The 16,576-nt window shown below is 55.3% G+C and overlaps 1 protein-coding gene across 1 annotated transcript in view; it reads right to left on the bottom strand.

The window, feature by feature from the left end:
- Positions 1-15,186, bottom strand: part of CCDC120 (coiled-coil domain containing 120) — a 180,258-nt gene extending 165,072 nt beyond the window's left edge. The window contains exon 1 of the mRNA XM_078664666.1: positions 14,784-15,186. The gene's annotated coding sequence lies outside the window, so the exon portion shown is untranslated. The remainder of the gene's footprint in view (positions 1-14,783) is intronic.
- Positions 15,187-16,576: the final 1,390 nt, after the last annotated feature.

The following is a 16,576-nucleotide window of genomic DNA, read 5'->3' as shown; positions in this document are numbered from 1 at the left end:
GCCAGGTTGGGGGCGGACGGGTCAGGGAGGAATGGCTTGCCCACTGTTGTGGCCCTCTGAGGCCGACCAAACCAGTCATGCGCACTCTACATTTTCTCTATGTAGGCTGCATTGCAGCATACATCAGGGTCGGACTGAGAACCAAAACCGGCCCTGACAAAGTGCTCGGCCGGCCCCCTGGGGTGCGACCGAGCTCTTTGCCGGGGCCGGTTTTCGGCCAATTTTGTTACAGGGCCGATTTTGCAGCTATGCTGCAAAAACGGCCCTGTAACAAAAACGGCCCCCAGGGCCAAAAACCGGCCCCCACTCTTGCGACAAACCGGGGGATTGCCCGGTGCCCGCAACGGCCAGTCCGGGCCTGGCATACATAGAGAAAATGGCCTCTCTACAGGCGCCCGCACCAATCACAACGCTGCCATTGCAGTGTTGTCATTGGCTGAGGGGAGGGAGGATGCATGCTTCCTGTTATTGCTGAATGCCCGGTAAGGTACGTTTTTTTTTTAACCCCCCCACCTGCGAGTCAAGCGAGCCACGACTGATGAATAGTCTATTATCCCCAGTACACCAGCACCTTCAGTGGCAAGTGGGACGGGCTTCGCCTTATAGACCGCGAGTGCTACATCCAAAGTCATAGACCCAAGTTTAGAGCCAAATTTAACAAGCATTTGCCATGCAATAATTCTCACATTCACGGAAGTTTGAGCTATTGGCATTGTAAATGACAATAACAAACTCTCGCAAATGCGAGACCCATTACATTGCAAATACTTTTTTTTGTTAAAGCGCCCCATGCCGCCATTCACGTTAATGGAGGCCGCGCCCGTTTCTTTAGACGAGCTGCGTCAAAAGAAAGTTCTGCGGCCGCCATTTAAGTGAACGTGCGGTATGGGGCGCTTTTACAATAAAAAGTATTTGTTTGTCAAGTTGACAAACAAATGCTTTTTGTTGTAAAAGCGCCCCATGCCGGGTTTCACTTTAATAGCTGCCGGGGACCTTTCTTTGGACACGTCTCTTCTAAAGAAAGGGGCGCAGCCTCCCTTAACTTGAAAGCGCAGCATGGGGTGTTTCTAAACAAAACCAAAAGTGAATAGGAGAAAAAAAAAAATACACCCCAAAAACATGCAGCTGTGTTCGGTGCCGCAAATAAAACAAAGGCGCGGCCTACCGTGCTAGTAAAAAAGAATACGCGTTGGAAGAGAGTGACTCTTGCCTACAATGAAGGCAGGTGATTTTTTTTTTTTTAAGAAATAGTGCTCAGAGGCTGTAATTAAAGTTTACCGAGTATCAATACATGTAAGTGGGCCAGTCCTTACGGGAGGTTACAAGATGAGATAAAGTAGTACTAAGGAGGGACTACTAAGCCCACAGACCAATAAAAAGCCACAGTTTACAAAAGGACACTTTTTAAGCCAATGAAAAACATGGGTGGAGAGTGGGCGGAGCTTCAAGGCCACACCTGAATACAGCATGCATCGCAGAGCCCAGGCTCGACCTAAAAAGAGACGCACGAGCCTGCCTGAACTGTGTGACCCCTACACTTTTCAAGTGCACCCACGTGCTCCGGCTATCAGATGGAACAACACCCCCCCCCCCCCTCCGAGTATGAAAAAGTGGAAACACATTCAAGCATGGTATCACCGATACACAATGGAGTTCGCCTGTTTCCTGGTCGCCCACAAACCACAGCGTAAGATTTGGTTTCATTGGTTGAAAGCATCAAGTCAGACATTAGCCCCGCCACACAGCCCAGTGGTGTCTGGAGCGCGGGGGACACAAAACCTGCTGACACTTTCACCCCACCCTGACCTCTCCCGGTCGCCCGCCCCCTCCAGGTGCACACGTCACCGGTAATGCTAGAGGGTTACATTATTCAACAGTGGGTAACTGGAGATAACGCCAACATCCGCTGGGTGTAACTTTAGACTGCCAGGGCGCTTAGAAAGTGAGAGGGCGGTGCTCGGACAAAGAGGCAGAAAGGTCGCCTTAGTGAAAGTAATCCGGGCATATTAAAGGAAAAACACTACTTAACGCCTTCATTGTAGTAGAGCAGCTCAGCATAACACAGGAAGCACCTTTCAGCACCTCGGTCTAGGCAGGATGTATATGGCATCTAATAACGAGGCAACTGTGTAATATGGTTTAATATTACCTTCCAGCGGTTCTGGTGGCATCATAACCCATACCATAATATGGCCACTCTGCCCCCGCCCCCGCCCCCCACCAATATGAACATGCATGAACATGGCACTTCCACTGCCCCTGCCTTCGCCACTTTAGGGAGGTGACACACCCCTTTCATGTCCACAAGCCCTGCACCCCTCGCTCCCTCTGCCGCAGGGCAGGCGATGCTTTCATCTTTGCAGGGCCATTCTAGACAGGACACCTCCCCAGCCTGTGCCAAGACCCGGGGGTACAGCTGGCCCACCAGGGGGGGTGGGGGTCTGTCTCTCTTAAGGGGTGCGAGTCAGGGAGGGCCCCGACCTGGGGGCTGCAGTCTGCCCCTACACCCCCAGACTGCTCCCCACGGATTATTTAGCCACGGTAGGGGCTTACATAACTGGGTCTCTAGGTACCCCAACATTGCCAGCAAGCCTCCCCAACGCAACCCGACGCCTCCGTCACGAGATCTAGAACCGTGTTCTCTCAACAGCAAGACACGACCCCAAACACCCCTTCAAGAAATCTAGAAGAACAGGTATTTACCAGGGCTCAACCCTCCAACAACCACGTGAAGCCATCCAGGGCCAAGGTCCCACAATGGCCAACTGAAGCGCTCTAGAACCAGGCAGCCCCCCCCCGGCCACCTGAAGCGATCTAGAACCAGGCAGCCCCCCCCCCCGGCCAGCTAAAGCGATCTAGAACCAGGCAGCCCCCCCCCGGCCAGCTAAAGCGCTCTAGAACCAGGCTGCCCCCGCCCACCTGAAGTGATCTAGAACCAGGCAGCCCACCCGCCCCTGGCCAGCTGAAGCGCTCTAGAACCAGGCAGCCCCCGCCCCTGGCCACCTGAAGCGCTCTAGAACCAGGCAGCCCCCCGCCCCTGGCCACCTGAAGCGCTCTAGAACCAGACAGCCCCCCGCCCCTGCCCACCTGAAGCGCTCTAGAACCAGGCAGCCCCCCGCCCCTGGCCAGCTAAAGCGCTCTAGAACCAGGCTGCCCCCGCCCACCTGAAGCGATCTAGAACCAGGCAGCCCACCCCCCCCCCCCCCCGGCCACCTGAAGCGCTCTAGAACCAGGCAGCCCCCCGCCCCTGGCCACCTGAAGCGCTCTAGAACCAGGCAGCCCCCCGCCCCTGCCCACCTGAAGCGATCTAGAACCAGGCAGCCCCCCGCCCCTGGCCAGCTGAAGCGATCTAGAACCAGGCAGCCCCCCCCCCCCGGCCACCTGAAGCGCTCTAGAACCAGGCTGCCCCCGCCCACCTGAAGCGATCTAGAACCAGGCTGCCCCCGCCCACCTGAAGCGCTCTAGAACCAGGCTGCCCCCGCCCACCTGAAGCGATCTAGAACCAGGCTGTCACAGACCCCCCACTTCCACCCTTGCTTATCCCCTTCTCCTTGAATTGGCGCCACGAAGGTACCTGCTCATGGTTGTTGGCGCTTAATAATCCACTCACATAAATAAGTCCACATTTTCGATCTCGACATTTTTATGTTTAGAAAAAAACACTAATTCACAGCAACAAAGTCATCCCCGCTAATAAAGGGCCTCAACCCCCTTGGTGTGTGCGGTGACAGCCGTCTGCCGAGCCATATTACAGCCAACAAACCTTCCAGTAATTATCCAGGTGACTGGGTACAAGCTAGAGCGCCCTGTGCACTCTGGTTACTGTGGGGGTCAGAGGTCATCTGAAGGGCGTTGGGGGTTCGTTGTTGGCACTGAAGGGCAGAGCAGGCATCCACAGAAGCGGAGGGGGAGCTGCCCTACCCCCAAGTGTGAGTCCCCCCCCCCCCCCACACACACACTTTGCTGCAACAAGAGCAGTGAAAGGAAGCTATGCCCACTAGTCCGCGTGCCAGGCTGAGGGCACGCGCCAGGGCATCTTGTGACCTTCTATTGTCTTGGTATCCCCTGCCCGGCCTCTGGGGGGTGCAGGGCGCCTGAGACGGGTCTGGGAGGGAGTGAAAGCGGAGTGTAAACAGAGGCCCCGCCGTCTGACCCTGAACCCAGACCCTCAAGGGCCGGGAGGTGGGGCTTCAGCGGCAGAGTTTGAGGCCGATAAACCCGCTCTGAAATCCCAGCGCCCAGACTAGGCCGCATCGTGTGATAGTGGGCGTACGACTGTCACTACTGCACCTCAGAGTTGGCTCGTGCGCCAAGAAGAGGACAGAATCCTCGAGGCGAGGACGACAGCGCCGGACAGACGAGGTGGTACGAAGGAGGCCCGTTCCAAGCACGGGCAGTGCCAGTGGGTCCGGCGCCCCAGAGCCAGGAAGCGCCCCGGCCGCTGGTTGTATCGTGAAATGCAACAATAACCAGGGTTTGCCTCTGGGTCCCGGCGCCACTGCACCTGCCGCACCTATGGGAGCCGGGCCTGGTGGCTTAGTGAGACTAATGCGTCCACTGTAGGGGCATGGGTTCAATCCCGGCGGGTCCACTCAGCCTTTCAACCTTCTGAGGTCGATGAAATGAGTACCATCGAGTTTGGTAACAATAAAACATCTGTTACTCGGCGCCAAGATACCCTTCTGGGTGAGCGTGCGATTTACAAAATACACATGTTGCGTTAAAGGAAGCCGTGTCCATCCTCCCATGACGTACACGGTGCCAACATGTCCTGCTGCTTGAACCTCGCCCCGTGCACAGCTGGCCTCAGAACAGGAGGAAACAGACCTGTACATATCTGGGTTTCACAACACGACTGACGCAATTAAAAGTGCTGCTTTCGATGACCTCACGGTGATGAAAGGCGGAGCCTATCTTTGACAAGATTCCACCCTGCAGGTCTGGTGGTTAAGGATGTCTCGGCTCACAGCCTCACACCCTATCCAGCTGTGCGGTCTCACTTCTAAGGCGTTTACCTGCCTGCCGTAGAACACGGTGGACTACAAACCCCAGGGTGCACTGCGTCAAGTACGTCAGGCAGGGTTGGTCCGGTCTTAAGTCTTCAAATGTTGATCCCTTTTATTAGAACAATTGAAATAAAAGGCTTTGGCGTCTCACTGACCCCTCAGGCGACAGCGGCAGAACCAGGAGGGGCTACTTCTATACGGTGAAGTTATGCGGCATCAGTGTTTGCCTTTCATTCAGAGACATCTGCCACTATGTAATGACGTCACATTTAGAGGGAGGGTCTGTAAATGTATGCCAGGTCACACAATCTTTACATCCTGGTTTCAGTCTGTCCTTCCGGTCACCTATTGTATCGCCCTTAACCCCAGAGCTCCCGGACTGGAATGTTTCAAAACGGGAACTTCTGACAGGACGGACATCTTTGTTCGCTCTGCATGCTGGTACTTGTAGTGTCACTCGACCCATTATGTCCCTATGCATACAGGACTGCAGCTACCAGCATATGGTGACATGAGCAGGTTTAGTAACTGTCCCAGCTGACAGGGGACACCTGGAGGCCCCTGGGGCCACACAGCCCCCCAACATGACAAACCAAACACAACCCCACTCACCTCATAACACAACCCCCAGACGAGACAAGCACACAACACAACCCCACTCACCTCATAACACAACCCCCAGACGAGACAAGCACGCACCACAACCCCACTCACCTCATAACACCACCCCCAGACGAGACAAGCACACACCACAACCCCACTCACCTCATAACACAACCCCCAGACGAGACAAGCACGCACCACAACCCCACTCACCTCATAACACCACCCCCAGACGAGACAAGCACACACCACAACCCCACTCACCACATAACACAACCCCCAGACGAGACAAGCACACACCACAACCCCACTCACCTCATAACACAACCCCCAGACGAGACAAGCACACACCACAGCCCCACTCACCTCATAACACAACCCCCTGACGAGACAAGCACACAACACAACCCCACTCACCTCATAACACAACCCCCTGACGTGAGAAGCACACACCACAACCCCACTCACCTCATACCACAACCCCCAGACGAGACAAGCACACACCACAACCCCACTCACCTCATACCACAACCCCCTGACGAGACAAGCACACACCTCAACCCCACTCACCTCATAACACAACCCCCTGACGAGACAAGCACACAACACAACCCCACTCACCTCATAACACAACCCTCAGACGAGACAAGCACACACCACAACCCCACTCACCTCATAACACCCCCCCAGACGAGACAAGCACACACCACAACCCCACTCACCTCATAACACAACCCTCAGACGAGACAAGCACACACCACAACCCTACTCACCTCATAACACCACCCCCAGACGAGACAAGCACACACCACAATCCCACTCACCTCATAACACAACCCCCAGACGAGACAAGCACACAACACAACCCCACTCACCTCATAACACAACCCCCAGACGAGACAAGTACACACCACAACCCCACTCACCTCATAACACAACCCCCAGACGAGACAAGCACACAACACGACCCCACTCACCTCATAACACAACCCCCAGACGAGACAAGCACACACCACAGCCCCACTCACCTCATAACACAACCCCCTGACGAGACAAGCACACAACACAACCCCACTCACCACATAACACAACCCCCAGACGAGACAAGTACACACCACAGCCCCACTCACCTCATAACACAACCCCCAGACGAGACAAGCACACACCACAGCCCCACTCACCACATAACACAACCCCCGACGAGACAAGCACACACCACAACCCCACTCACCTCACAACACAAACCTAAGACGAGACAAGCAAACACCACAGCCCCACTCACCTCACAACACAACCCCCAGACGAGACAAGCACACACCACAGCCCCACTCACCTCATAACACAACCCCCAGACGAGACAAGCGCACACCACAACTCCACTCACCTCACAACACAACCCCCAGACGAGAAGCACACACCACAACCCCACTCACCTCAAAACACAACCCCCAGACGAGACAAGCACACACACCAGCCCCACTCACCTCATAACACAACCCCCAGACGAGACAAGCAAACACCACAACCCCACTCACCTCATAACACAACCCCCAGACGAGACAGGCACACACCACAACCCCACTCACCTCATAACACAACCCTCAGACGAGACAAGCACACACCACAGCCCCACTCACCTCATAACACAACCCCCAGACGAGACAAGTACACTCCACAGCCCCACTCACCACATAACACAACCCCCAGACGAGACAAGCACACATCAAAACCCCACTCACCTCATAACACAACCCCCAGACAAGACAAGTACACACCACAACCCCACTCACCTCATAACACCCATACGAGACAAGCACACACCACAACCCCACTCACCTCATAACACAACCCTCAGACGAGACAAGCACACACCACAACCCCACTCACCTCACAACACAAACCCCAGACGAGACAAGCAAACACCACAACCCCACTCACCTCATAACACAACCCCCAGACGAGACAAGCGCACACCACAACTCCACTCACCTCATAACACAACCCCCTGACGAGACAAGCACACACCACAACCCCACTCACCTCAAAACACAAACCCCAGACGAGACAAGCACACACCACAACCCCACTCACCTCATAACACAACCCTCAGACGAGACAAGCACACACCACAACCCCACTCACCTCATAACACCCCCCCAGACGAGACAAGCACACAACACAGCCCAACTCACCGCATAACACAACCCTCAGACGAGACAAGCACACACCACAGTCCCACTCACCGCATAACACAACCCCCAGACGAGACAAGCACACACCACAGCCCCACTCACCTCATAACACAACCCCCAGACGAGACAAGCAAACACCACAACCCCACTCACCTCATAACACAACCCCCAGACGAGACAAGCGCACACCACAACTCCACTCACCTCACAACACAACCCCCAGACGAGAAGCACACACCACAACCCCACTCACCTCACAACACAACCCCCAGACGAGACAAGCACACACCACAGCCCCACTCACCTCATAACACAACCCCCAGACGAGACAAGCACACACCACAACCCCACTCACCACATAACACAACCCCCAGACGAGAAGCACACACCACAACCCCACTCACCTCACAACAAAACCCCCAGACGAGACAAGCACACACCACAACCCCACTCACTTCACAACCCCCAGACGAGACAAGCACACAGCCCCACTCACCTCATAACACAACCCCCAGACGAGACAAGCACACAACACAACCCCACTCACCTCATAACACAACCCCCAGACGAGACAAGCACACACCACAACCCCACTCACCACATAACACAACCCCCAGACGAGACAAGCACACACCACAGCCCCACTCACCTCATAACACAACCCCCAGACGAGACAAGCACACAACACAACCCCACTCACCTCATAACACCACCCCCAGACGAGACACGCACACACCACAACCCCACTCACCTCATAACACAACCCCCAGACGAGACAAGCACACACCACAACCCCACTCACCACATAACACAACCCCCAGACGAGACAAGTACACACCACAGCCCCACTCACCTCATAACACAACCCCCAGACGAGACAAGCACACACCACGACCCCACTCACCACATAACACAACCCCCCGACGAGACAAGCACACACCACAACCCCACTCACCTCACAACACAAACCTAAGACGAGACAAGCACACACCACAGCCCCACTCACCTCATAACACAACCCTCAGACGAGACAAGCACACACCACAACCCCACTCACCTCATAACACAACCCCCAGACGAGAAGCACACACCACAGCCCCACTCACCTCATAACACAACCCCCAGACGAGACAAGTACACACCACAGCCCCACTCACCTCATAACACAAACCCCAGACGAGACAAGCACACACCACAGCCCCACTCACCGCATAACACAAACCCCAGACGAGACAAGCACACACCACAACCCCACTCACCTCATAACACAACCCCCAGACGAGACAAGTACACACCACAGCCCCACTCACCTCATAACACAACCCCCAGACGAGACAAGCACACACCACAGCCCCACTCACCTCATAACACAAGCCCCAGACGAGACAAGCACACACCACAACTCCACTCACCTCATAACACAACCCCCAGACGAGACAAGTACACACCACAGCCCCACTCACCTCATAACACAACCCCCAGACGAGACAAGCGCACACCACAACTCCACTCACCTCACAACACAACCCCCAGACGAGAAGCACACACCACAACCCCACTCACCTCAAAACACAACCCCCAGACGAGACAAGCACACACACCAGCCCCACTCACCTCATAACACAACCCCCAGACGAGACAAGCACACACCACAACCCCACTCACCTCAAAACACAACCCCCAGACGAGACAAGCACACACACCAGCCCCACTCACCTCATAACACAACCCCCAGACGAGACAAGCAAACACCACAACCCCACTCACCTCATAACACAACCCCCAGACGAGCCAAGCACACAACCCCACTCACCTCATAACACAACCCCCAGACGAGACAGGCACACACCACAACCCCACTCACCTCATAACACAACCCCCAGACGAGCCAAGCACACAACCCCACTCACCTCATAACACAACCCTGAGACGAGACAAGCACACACCACAACCCCACTCACCTCATAACACAACCCCCAGACGAGACAAGTACACTCCACAGCCCCACTCACCACATAACACAACCCCCAGACGAGACAAGCACACATCAAAACCCCACTCACCTCATAACACAACCCCCAGACGAGACAAGTACACACCACAACCCCACTCACCTCATAACACCCATACAAGACAAGCACACACCACAACCCCACTCACCTCATAACACAACCCCCAGACGAGACAAGCACACACCACAGCCCCACTCCCCTCATAACACAACCCCCAGACGAGACAAGCACGCACCACAACCCCACTCACCTCATATCACAACCCTGAGAAGAGACAAGCACACACCACAACCCCACTCACCTCACAACACAAACCCCAGACGAGACAAGCAAACACCACAACCCCACTCACCTCATAACACAACCCCCAGACGAGACAAGCGCACACCACAACTCCACTCACCTCATAACACAACCCTCAGACGAGACAAGCACACACCACAACCCCACTCACCTCAAAACACAAACCCCAGACGAGACAAGCACACACCACAACCCCACTCACCTCATAACACAACCCTCAGACGAGACAAGCACACACCACAACCCCACTCACCTCATAACACCCCCCCAGACGAGACAAGCACACAACACAGCCCCACTCACCGCATAACACAACCCTCAGACGAGACAAGCACACACCACAGCCCCACTCACCTCATAACACAACCCCCTGACGAGACAAGCACACAACACAACCCCACTCACCTCATAACACAACCCTCAGACGAGACAAGCACACACCACAACCCCACTCACCTCATAACACCCCCCCAGACGAGACAAGCACACAACACAGCCCCACTCACCGCATAACACAACCCTCAGACGAGACAAGCACACACCACAACCCCACTCACCTCATAACACAACCCCAAGACGAGACAAGCACACACCACAACCCCACTCACCTCATAACACCCCCCCAGACGAGACAAGCACACAACACAGCCCCACTCACCGCATAACACAACCCTCAGACGAGACAAGCACACACCACAACCCCACTCACCTCACAACCCTCAGACGAGACAAGCACACCACAACCCCACTCACCTCACAACACCCAGACGAGACAAGCACACACCACAACCCCACTCACCTCATAACACAACCCTCAGACGAGACAAGCACACACCACAACCCCACTCACCTCATAACACCCCCCCAGACGAGACAAGCACACACCACAGCCCCACTCACCGCATAACACAACCCTCAGACGAGACAAGCACACACCACAGCCCCACTCACCTCATAACACAACCCCCTGACGAGACAAGCACACAACACAACCCCACTCACCTCATAACACAACCCCCTGACGAGACAAGCACACAACACAACCCCACTCACCTCATAACACAACCCCCTGACGAGACAAGCACACAACACAACCCCACTCACCTCATAACACAACCCTCAGACGAGACAAGCACACACCACAACCCCACTCACCTCATAACACCCCCCCAGACGAGACAAGCACACAACACAGCCCCACTCACCGCATAACACAACCCTCAGACGAGACAAGCACACACCACAGCCCCACGCACCACATAACACAACCCCCAGACGAGACAAGCACACACCACAGTCCCACTCACCGCATAACACAACCCCCAGACGAGACAAGCACACACCACAGCCCCACTCACCTCATAACACAACCCCCAGACGAGACAAGCAAACACCACAGCCCCACTCACCTCATAACACAACCCTCAGACGAGACAAGCACACACCACAGCCCCACTCACCTCATAACACCACCCCCAGACGAGACAAGCACACACCACAACCCCACTCACCACATAACACAACCCCCAGACGAGACAAGTACACACCACAACCCCACTCACCTCATAACACAACCCCCAGACGAGACAGGCACACACCACAACCCCACTCACCTCATAACACAACCCCCAGACGAGCCAAGCACACAACCCCACTCACCTCAAAACACAAACCCCAGACGAGACAAGCACACACCACAGCCCCACTCACCTCATAACACAACCCCCTGACGAGACAAGCACACACCACAGCCCCACTCACCGCATAACACAACCCTCAGACGAGACAAGCACACACCACAACCCCACTCACCTCACAACACAACCCCCAGACGAGACAAGCACACACCACAACCCCACTCACCTCATAACACAACCCCCAGACGAGCCAAGCACACAACCCCACTCACCTCAAAACACAAACCCCAGACGAGACAAGCACACACCACAGCCCCACTCACCTCATAACACAACCCTCAGACGAGACAAGCACACACCACAGCCCCACTCACCTCATAACACAACCCTCAGACGAGACAAGCACACACCACAGCCCCACTCACCTCATAACACAACCCCCAGACGAGCCAAGCACACAACCCCACTCACCTCAAAACACAAACCCCAGACGAGACAAGCACACACCACAGCCCCACTCACCTCATAACACAACCCCCTGACGAGACAAGCACACACCACAACCCCACTCACCTCATAACACAACCCCCTGACAAGACAAGCACACACCACAACCCCACTCACCTCATAACACAACCCCCTGACGAGACAAGCACACAACACAACCCCACTCACCTCATAACACAACCCCCTGACGAGACAAGCACACACCACAACCCCACTCACCTCATAACACAACCCCCAGACGAGACAAGCACACACCACAGCCCCACTCACCGCATAACACAACCCTCAGACGAGACAAGCACACACCACAACCCCACTCACCTCATAACACAACCCCCTGACGAGACAAGCACACACCACAGCCCCACTCACCGCATAACACAACCCTCAGACGAGACAAGCACACACCACAACCCCACTCACCTCATAACACAACCCCCAGACGAGCCAAGCACACAACCCCACTCACCTCAAAACACAACCCTCAGACGAGACAAGCACACACCACAACCCCTCTCACCTCATAACACAACCCCCTGACGAGACAAGCACACACCACAACTCCACTCACCTCATAACACAACCCCCAGACGAGACAAGCAAACACCACAACCCCACTCACCTCATAACACAACCCCCAGACGAGACAAGCACACAACACAACCCCACTCACCTCATAACACAACCCCCTGACGAGACAAGCACACACCACAACCCCACTCACCTCACAACACAACCCCCAGACTAGACAAGCACACACCACAACCCCACTCACCTCATAACACAACCCTCAGACGAGACAAGCACACAACACAACCCCACTCACCTCATAACACAACCCCCAGACGAGACAAGCACACACCACAACCCCACTCACCTCACAACACAAACCCCAGACGAGACAAGCACACACCACAGCCCCACTCACCTCATAACACAACCCCAGACGAGACAAGCACACACCACAACCCCACTCACCTCATAACACCACCCCCAGACGAGACAAGCACACACCACAGCCCCACTCACCGCATAACACAACCCCCAGACGAGACGCACACACCACAACCCCACTCACCTCATAACACAACCCCCAGACGAGACAAGCACACACCACAACCCCACTCACCTCACAACACAACCCCCAGACTAGACAAGCACACACACCAGCCCCACTCACCTCATAACACAACCCTCAGACGAGACAAGCACACACCACAACCCCACTCACCTCATAACACAACCCTCAGACGAGACAAGCAAACACCACAACCCCACTCACCTCATAACACAACCCCCAGACGAGACAAGCACACACCACAGCCCCACTCACCTCATAACACAACCCCCTGACGAGACAAGCACACAACACAACCCCACTCACCTCACAACACAACCCCCAGACTAGACAAGCACACACCACAACTCCACTCACCTCACAACACAACCCCCAGACTAGACAAGCACACACCACAACTCCACTCACCTCACAACACAACCCCCAGACGAGACAAGCACACACCACAACCCCACTCACCACATAACACAACCCCCAGACGAGACAAGTACACACCACAACCCCACTCACCTCATAACACAACCCTCAGACGAGACAAGCACACACCACAGCCCCACTCACCTCATAACACAACCCCCAGACGAGACAAGCACACACCACAACTCCACTCACCTCACAACACAACCCCCAGACGAGACAAGCACACACCAAAGCCCCACTCACCTCATAACACAACCCTCAGACGAGACAAGCACACACCACAGCCCCACTCACCTCATAACACAACCCTCAGACGAGACAAGCACACACCACAACCCCACTCACCTCACAACACAACCCCCAGACTAGACAAGCACACACCACAACCCCACTCACCTCATAACACAACCCTCAGACGAGACAAGCAAACACCACAACCCCACTCACCTCATAACACAACCCCCAGACGAGACAAGCACACACCACAGCCCCACTCACCACATAACAAACCCCCAGACGAGACAAGCACACACCACAGCCCCACTCACCTCATAACACAACCCCCAGACGAGACAAGCACACACCACAGCCCCACTCACCTCACAACACAACCCCCAGACGAGACAAGCACACACCACAACCCCACTCACCTCATAACACAACCACCAGACGAGCCAAGCACACAACCCCACTCACCTCATAACACAACCCCCAGACGAGACAAGCACACACCACAACCCCACTCACCTCACATCCCCACTCTCTTCCTACACAACTCGCAGTCTAGAGGAAAGCGCCTTACAAGACCCTGTCCTTCTCACAACTCCTGACATTCCAGGCTTGACAGGCACACACACCCGGACATCTCCCAGCCGAGACTAAACCACAAAACAACACCCGCCTCCTGTCACGGCCCCACTCACCCCCGAGCCATCTCTCAGGCTAGACAAGAGCACACAACACGACCACAGTTACCTCCTGACCCGAGCTGGATCGACAATAACACAAAACACAGCGCCACTCACCTCTTGACCCGCTCCAGGCGCTAGACTGTCCGGTGCCTCCTCTGAAGACTGGCCTCTCAGGGGTTAAACTGCACCCTCCACAGGCTCGACTCTCCTCGCAATCCAGGTACAACCGGCTGATTCCACAAACTGTCCCCTCCGAACCCTGGCCTCTCTGGCGTCGGAGCTCTCCAAACGCGCCCTTCCCCGGCAGAGCGAGGAGTTTCCCTTCTCTTTCCTGACACTTTGGGGTGTCTCCGGGATCCGGGCTGTGCAGGCCTCTGCGCCCCCTCCGGGAGGCTGGCACCCACGCTCAGGGTAGAGAGAGCGCTGTAATGCAGGGCAGTGCGGTGTCTGCTGCCCCCCTGCCCGGACTCCCTGCCCTGCCGGGTCTCTTATCAGCCACCCTGTGCAGTGTGTTCCTGAAACTCTCTCCAGCCGCCCCGGCCCCTCCCTCCTCTCTCCTCCCTCCCCCGGTTCCCTGGGGAACGAGGAACACCTGATTGCTGCCTGGCTGCACTTCCCCCAGTGAGGGCGGCTGCCGGCGGGAGCACGGCGCGTCTGCAGGAGGAGCGAGCGCCGGGATCGGCGGGAATACACTGGGTGCTACTGCAGAGGAAGGGATATACACACCGGGAACACGAACAATCACCCTCAGAGGCAGGAAAATACACACCGGGAACACGAACAACCACCCTCAGAGGAAGAAATATACACACCGGGAACACGAACAACCACCCTCGGAGGAAGAAATATACACACCGGGAACACGAACAACCACCCTCGGAGGAAGAAATATACACACCGGGAACACGAACAACCACCCTCAGAGGAAGAAATATACACACCGGGAACACGAACAACCACCCTCGGAGGAAGAAATATACACACCGTGAAGACGAACAACCACCCTCGGAGGAAGGAATATACACACCGGGAACACGAACAACCACCCTCAGAGGCAGAAATAAACACACCGGGAACACGAACAACCACCACCAGAGGCAGGAATATACAAGGACAACCACCCTCAGAGGCAGGAATATACACACCGAGTACACGAGCAACCACCACCGGAGGCAGGAATATACACACCGAGTACACGAGCAACCATCACCAGAGGAAGGAATATACACACCGAGTACACGAGCAACCATCACCAGAGGAAGGAATATACACACCGAGTACACGAGCAACCACCACCAGAGGCAGGAATATACACACCGAGTACACGAGCAACCATCACCAGAGGAAGGAATATACACACCGAGTACACGAGCAACCACCACCAGAGGCAGGAATATACACACCGAGGACACGAGCAACCACCACCAGAGGCAGGAATATACACACCGAGGACACGAGCAAAGACCACCAGAGGCAGGAATATACACACCGAGTACACCGAGGACACGAGCAACCACCACCAGAGGCAGGAATATACACACCGAGTACACGAGCAACCACCACCAGAGGCAGGAATATACAAGGACAACCACCCTCAGAGGCAAGAATATACACACCGAGGACACGAGCAACCACCACCAGATGCAGGAATATACACACCGAGTACACGAGCAACCACCACCAGAGGCAGGAATATACACACCGAGGACACGAGCAACCACCACCAGAGGCAGGAATATACACACGAGTACACGAGCAACCACCACCAGAGGAAGGAATATACACACCGAGTACACGAGCAACCACCACCAGAGGCAGGAATATACACACCGAGGACACGAGCAACCACCACCAGAGGCAGGAATATACACACCGAGTACATGAGCAACCATCACCAGAGGAAGGAA

The sequence above is a fragment of the Lissotriton helveticus genome, chromosome 10 (assembly GCF_964261635.1).
Source record: "Lissotriton helveticus chromosome 10, aLisHel1.1, whole genome shotgun sequence".
NCBI lineage: Eukaryota > Metazoa > Chordata > Amphibia > Caudata > Salamandridae > Lissotriton > Lissotriton helveticus.
The sequence above is the reverse complement of the archived record's forward strand: the minus strand, read 5'-3'. Positions and strand labels throughout refer to the sequence as shown.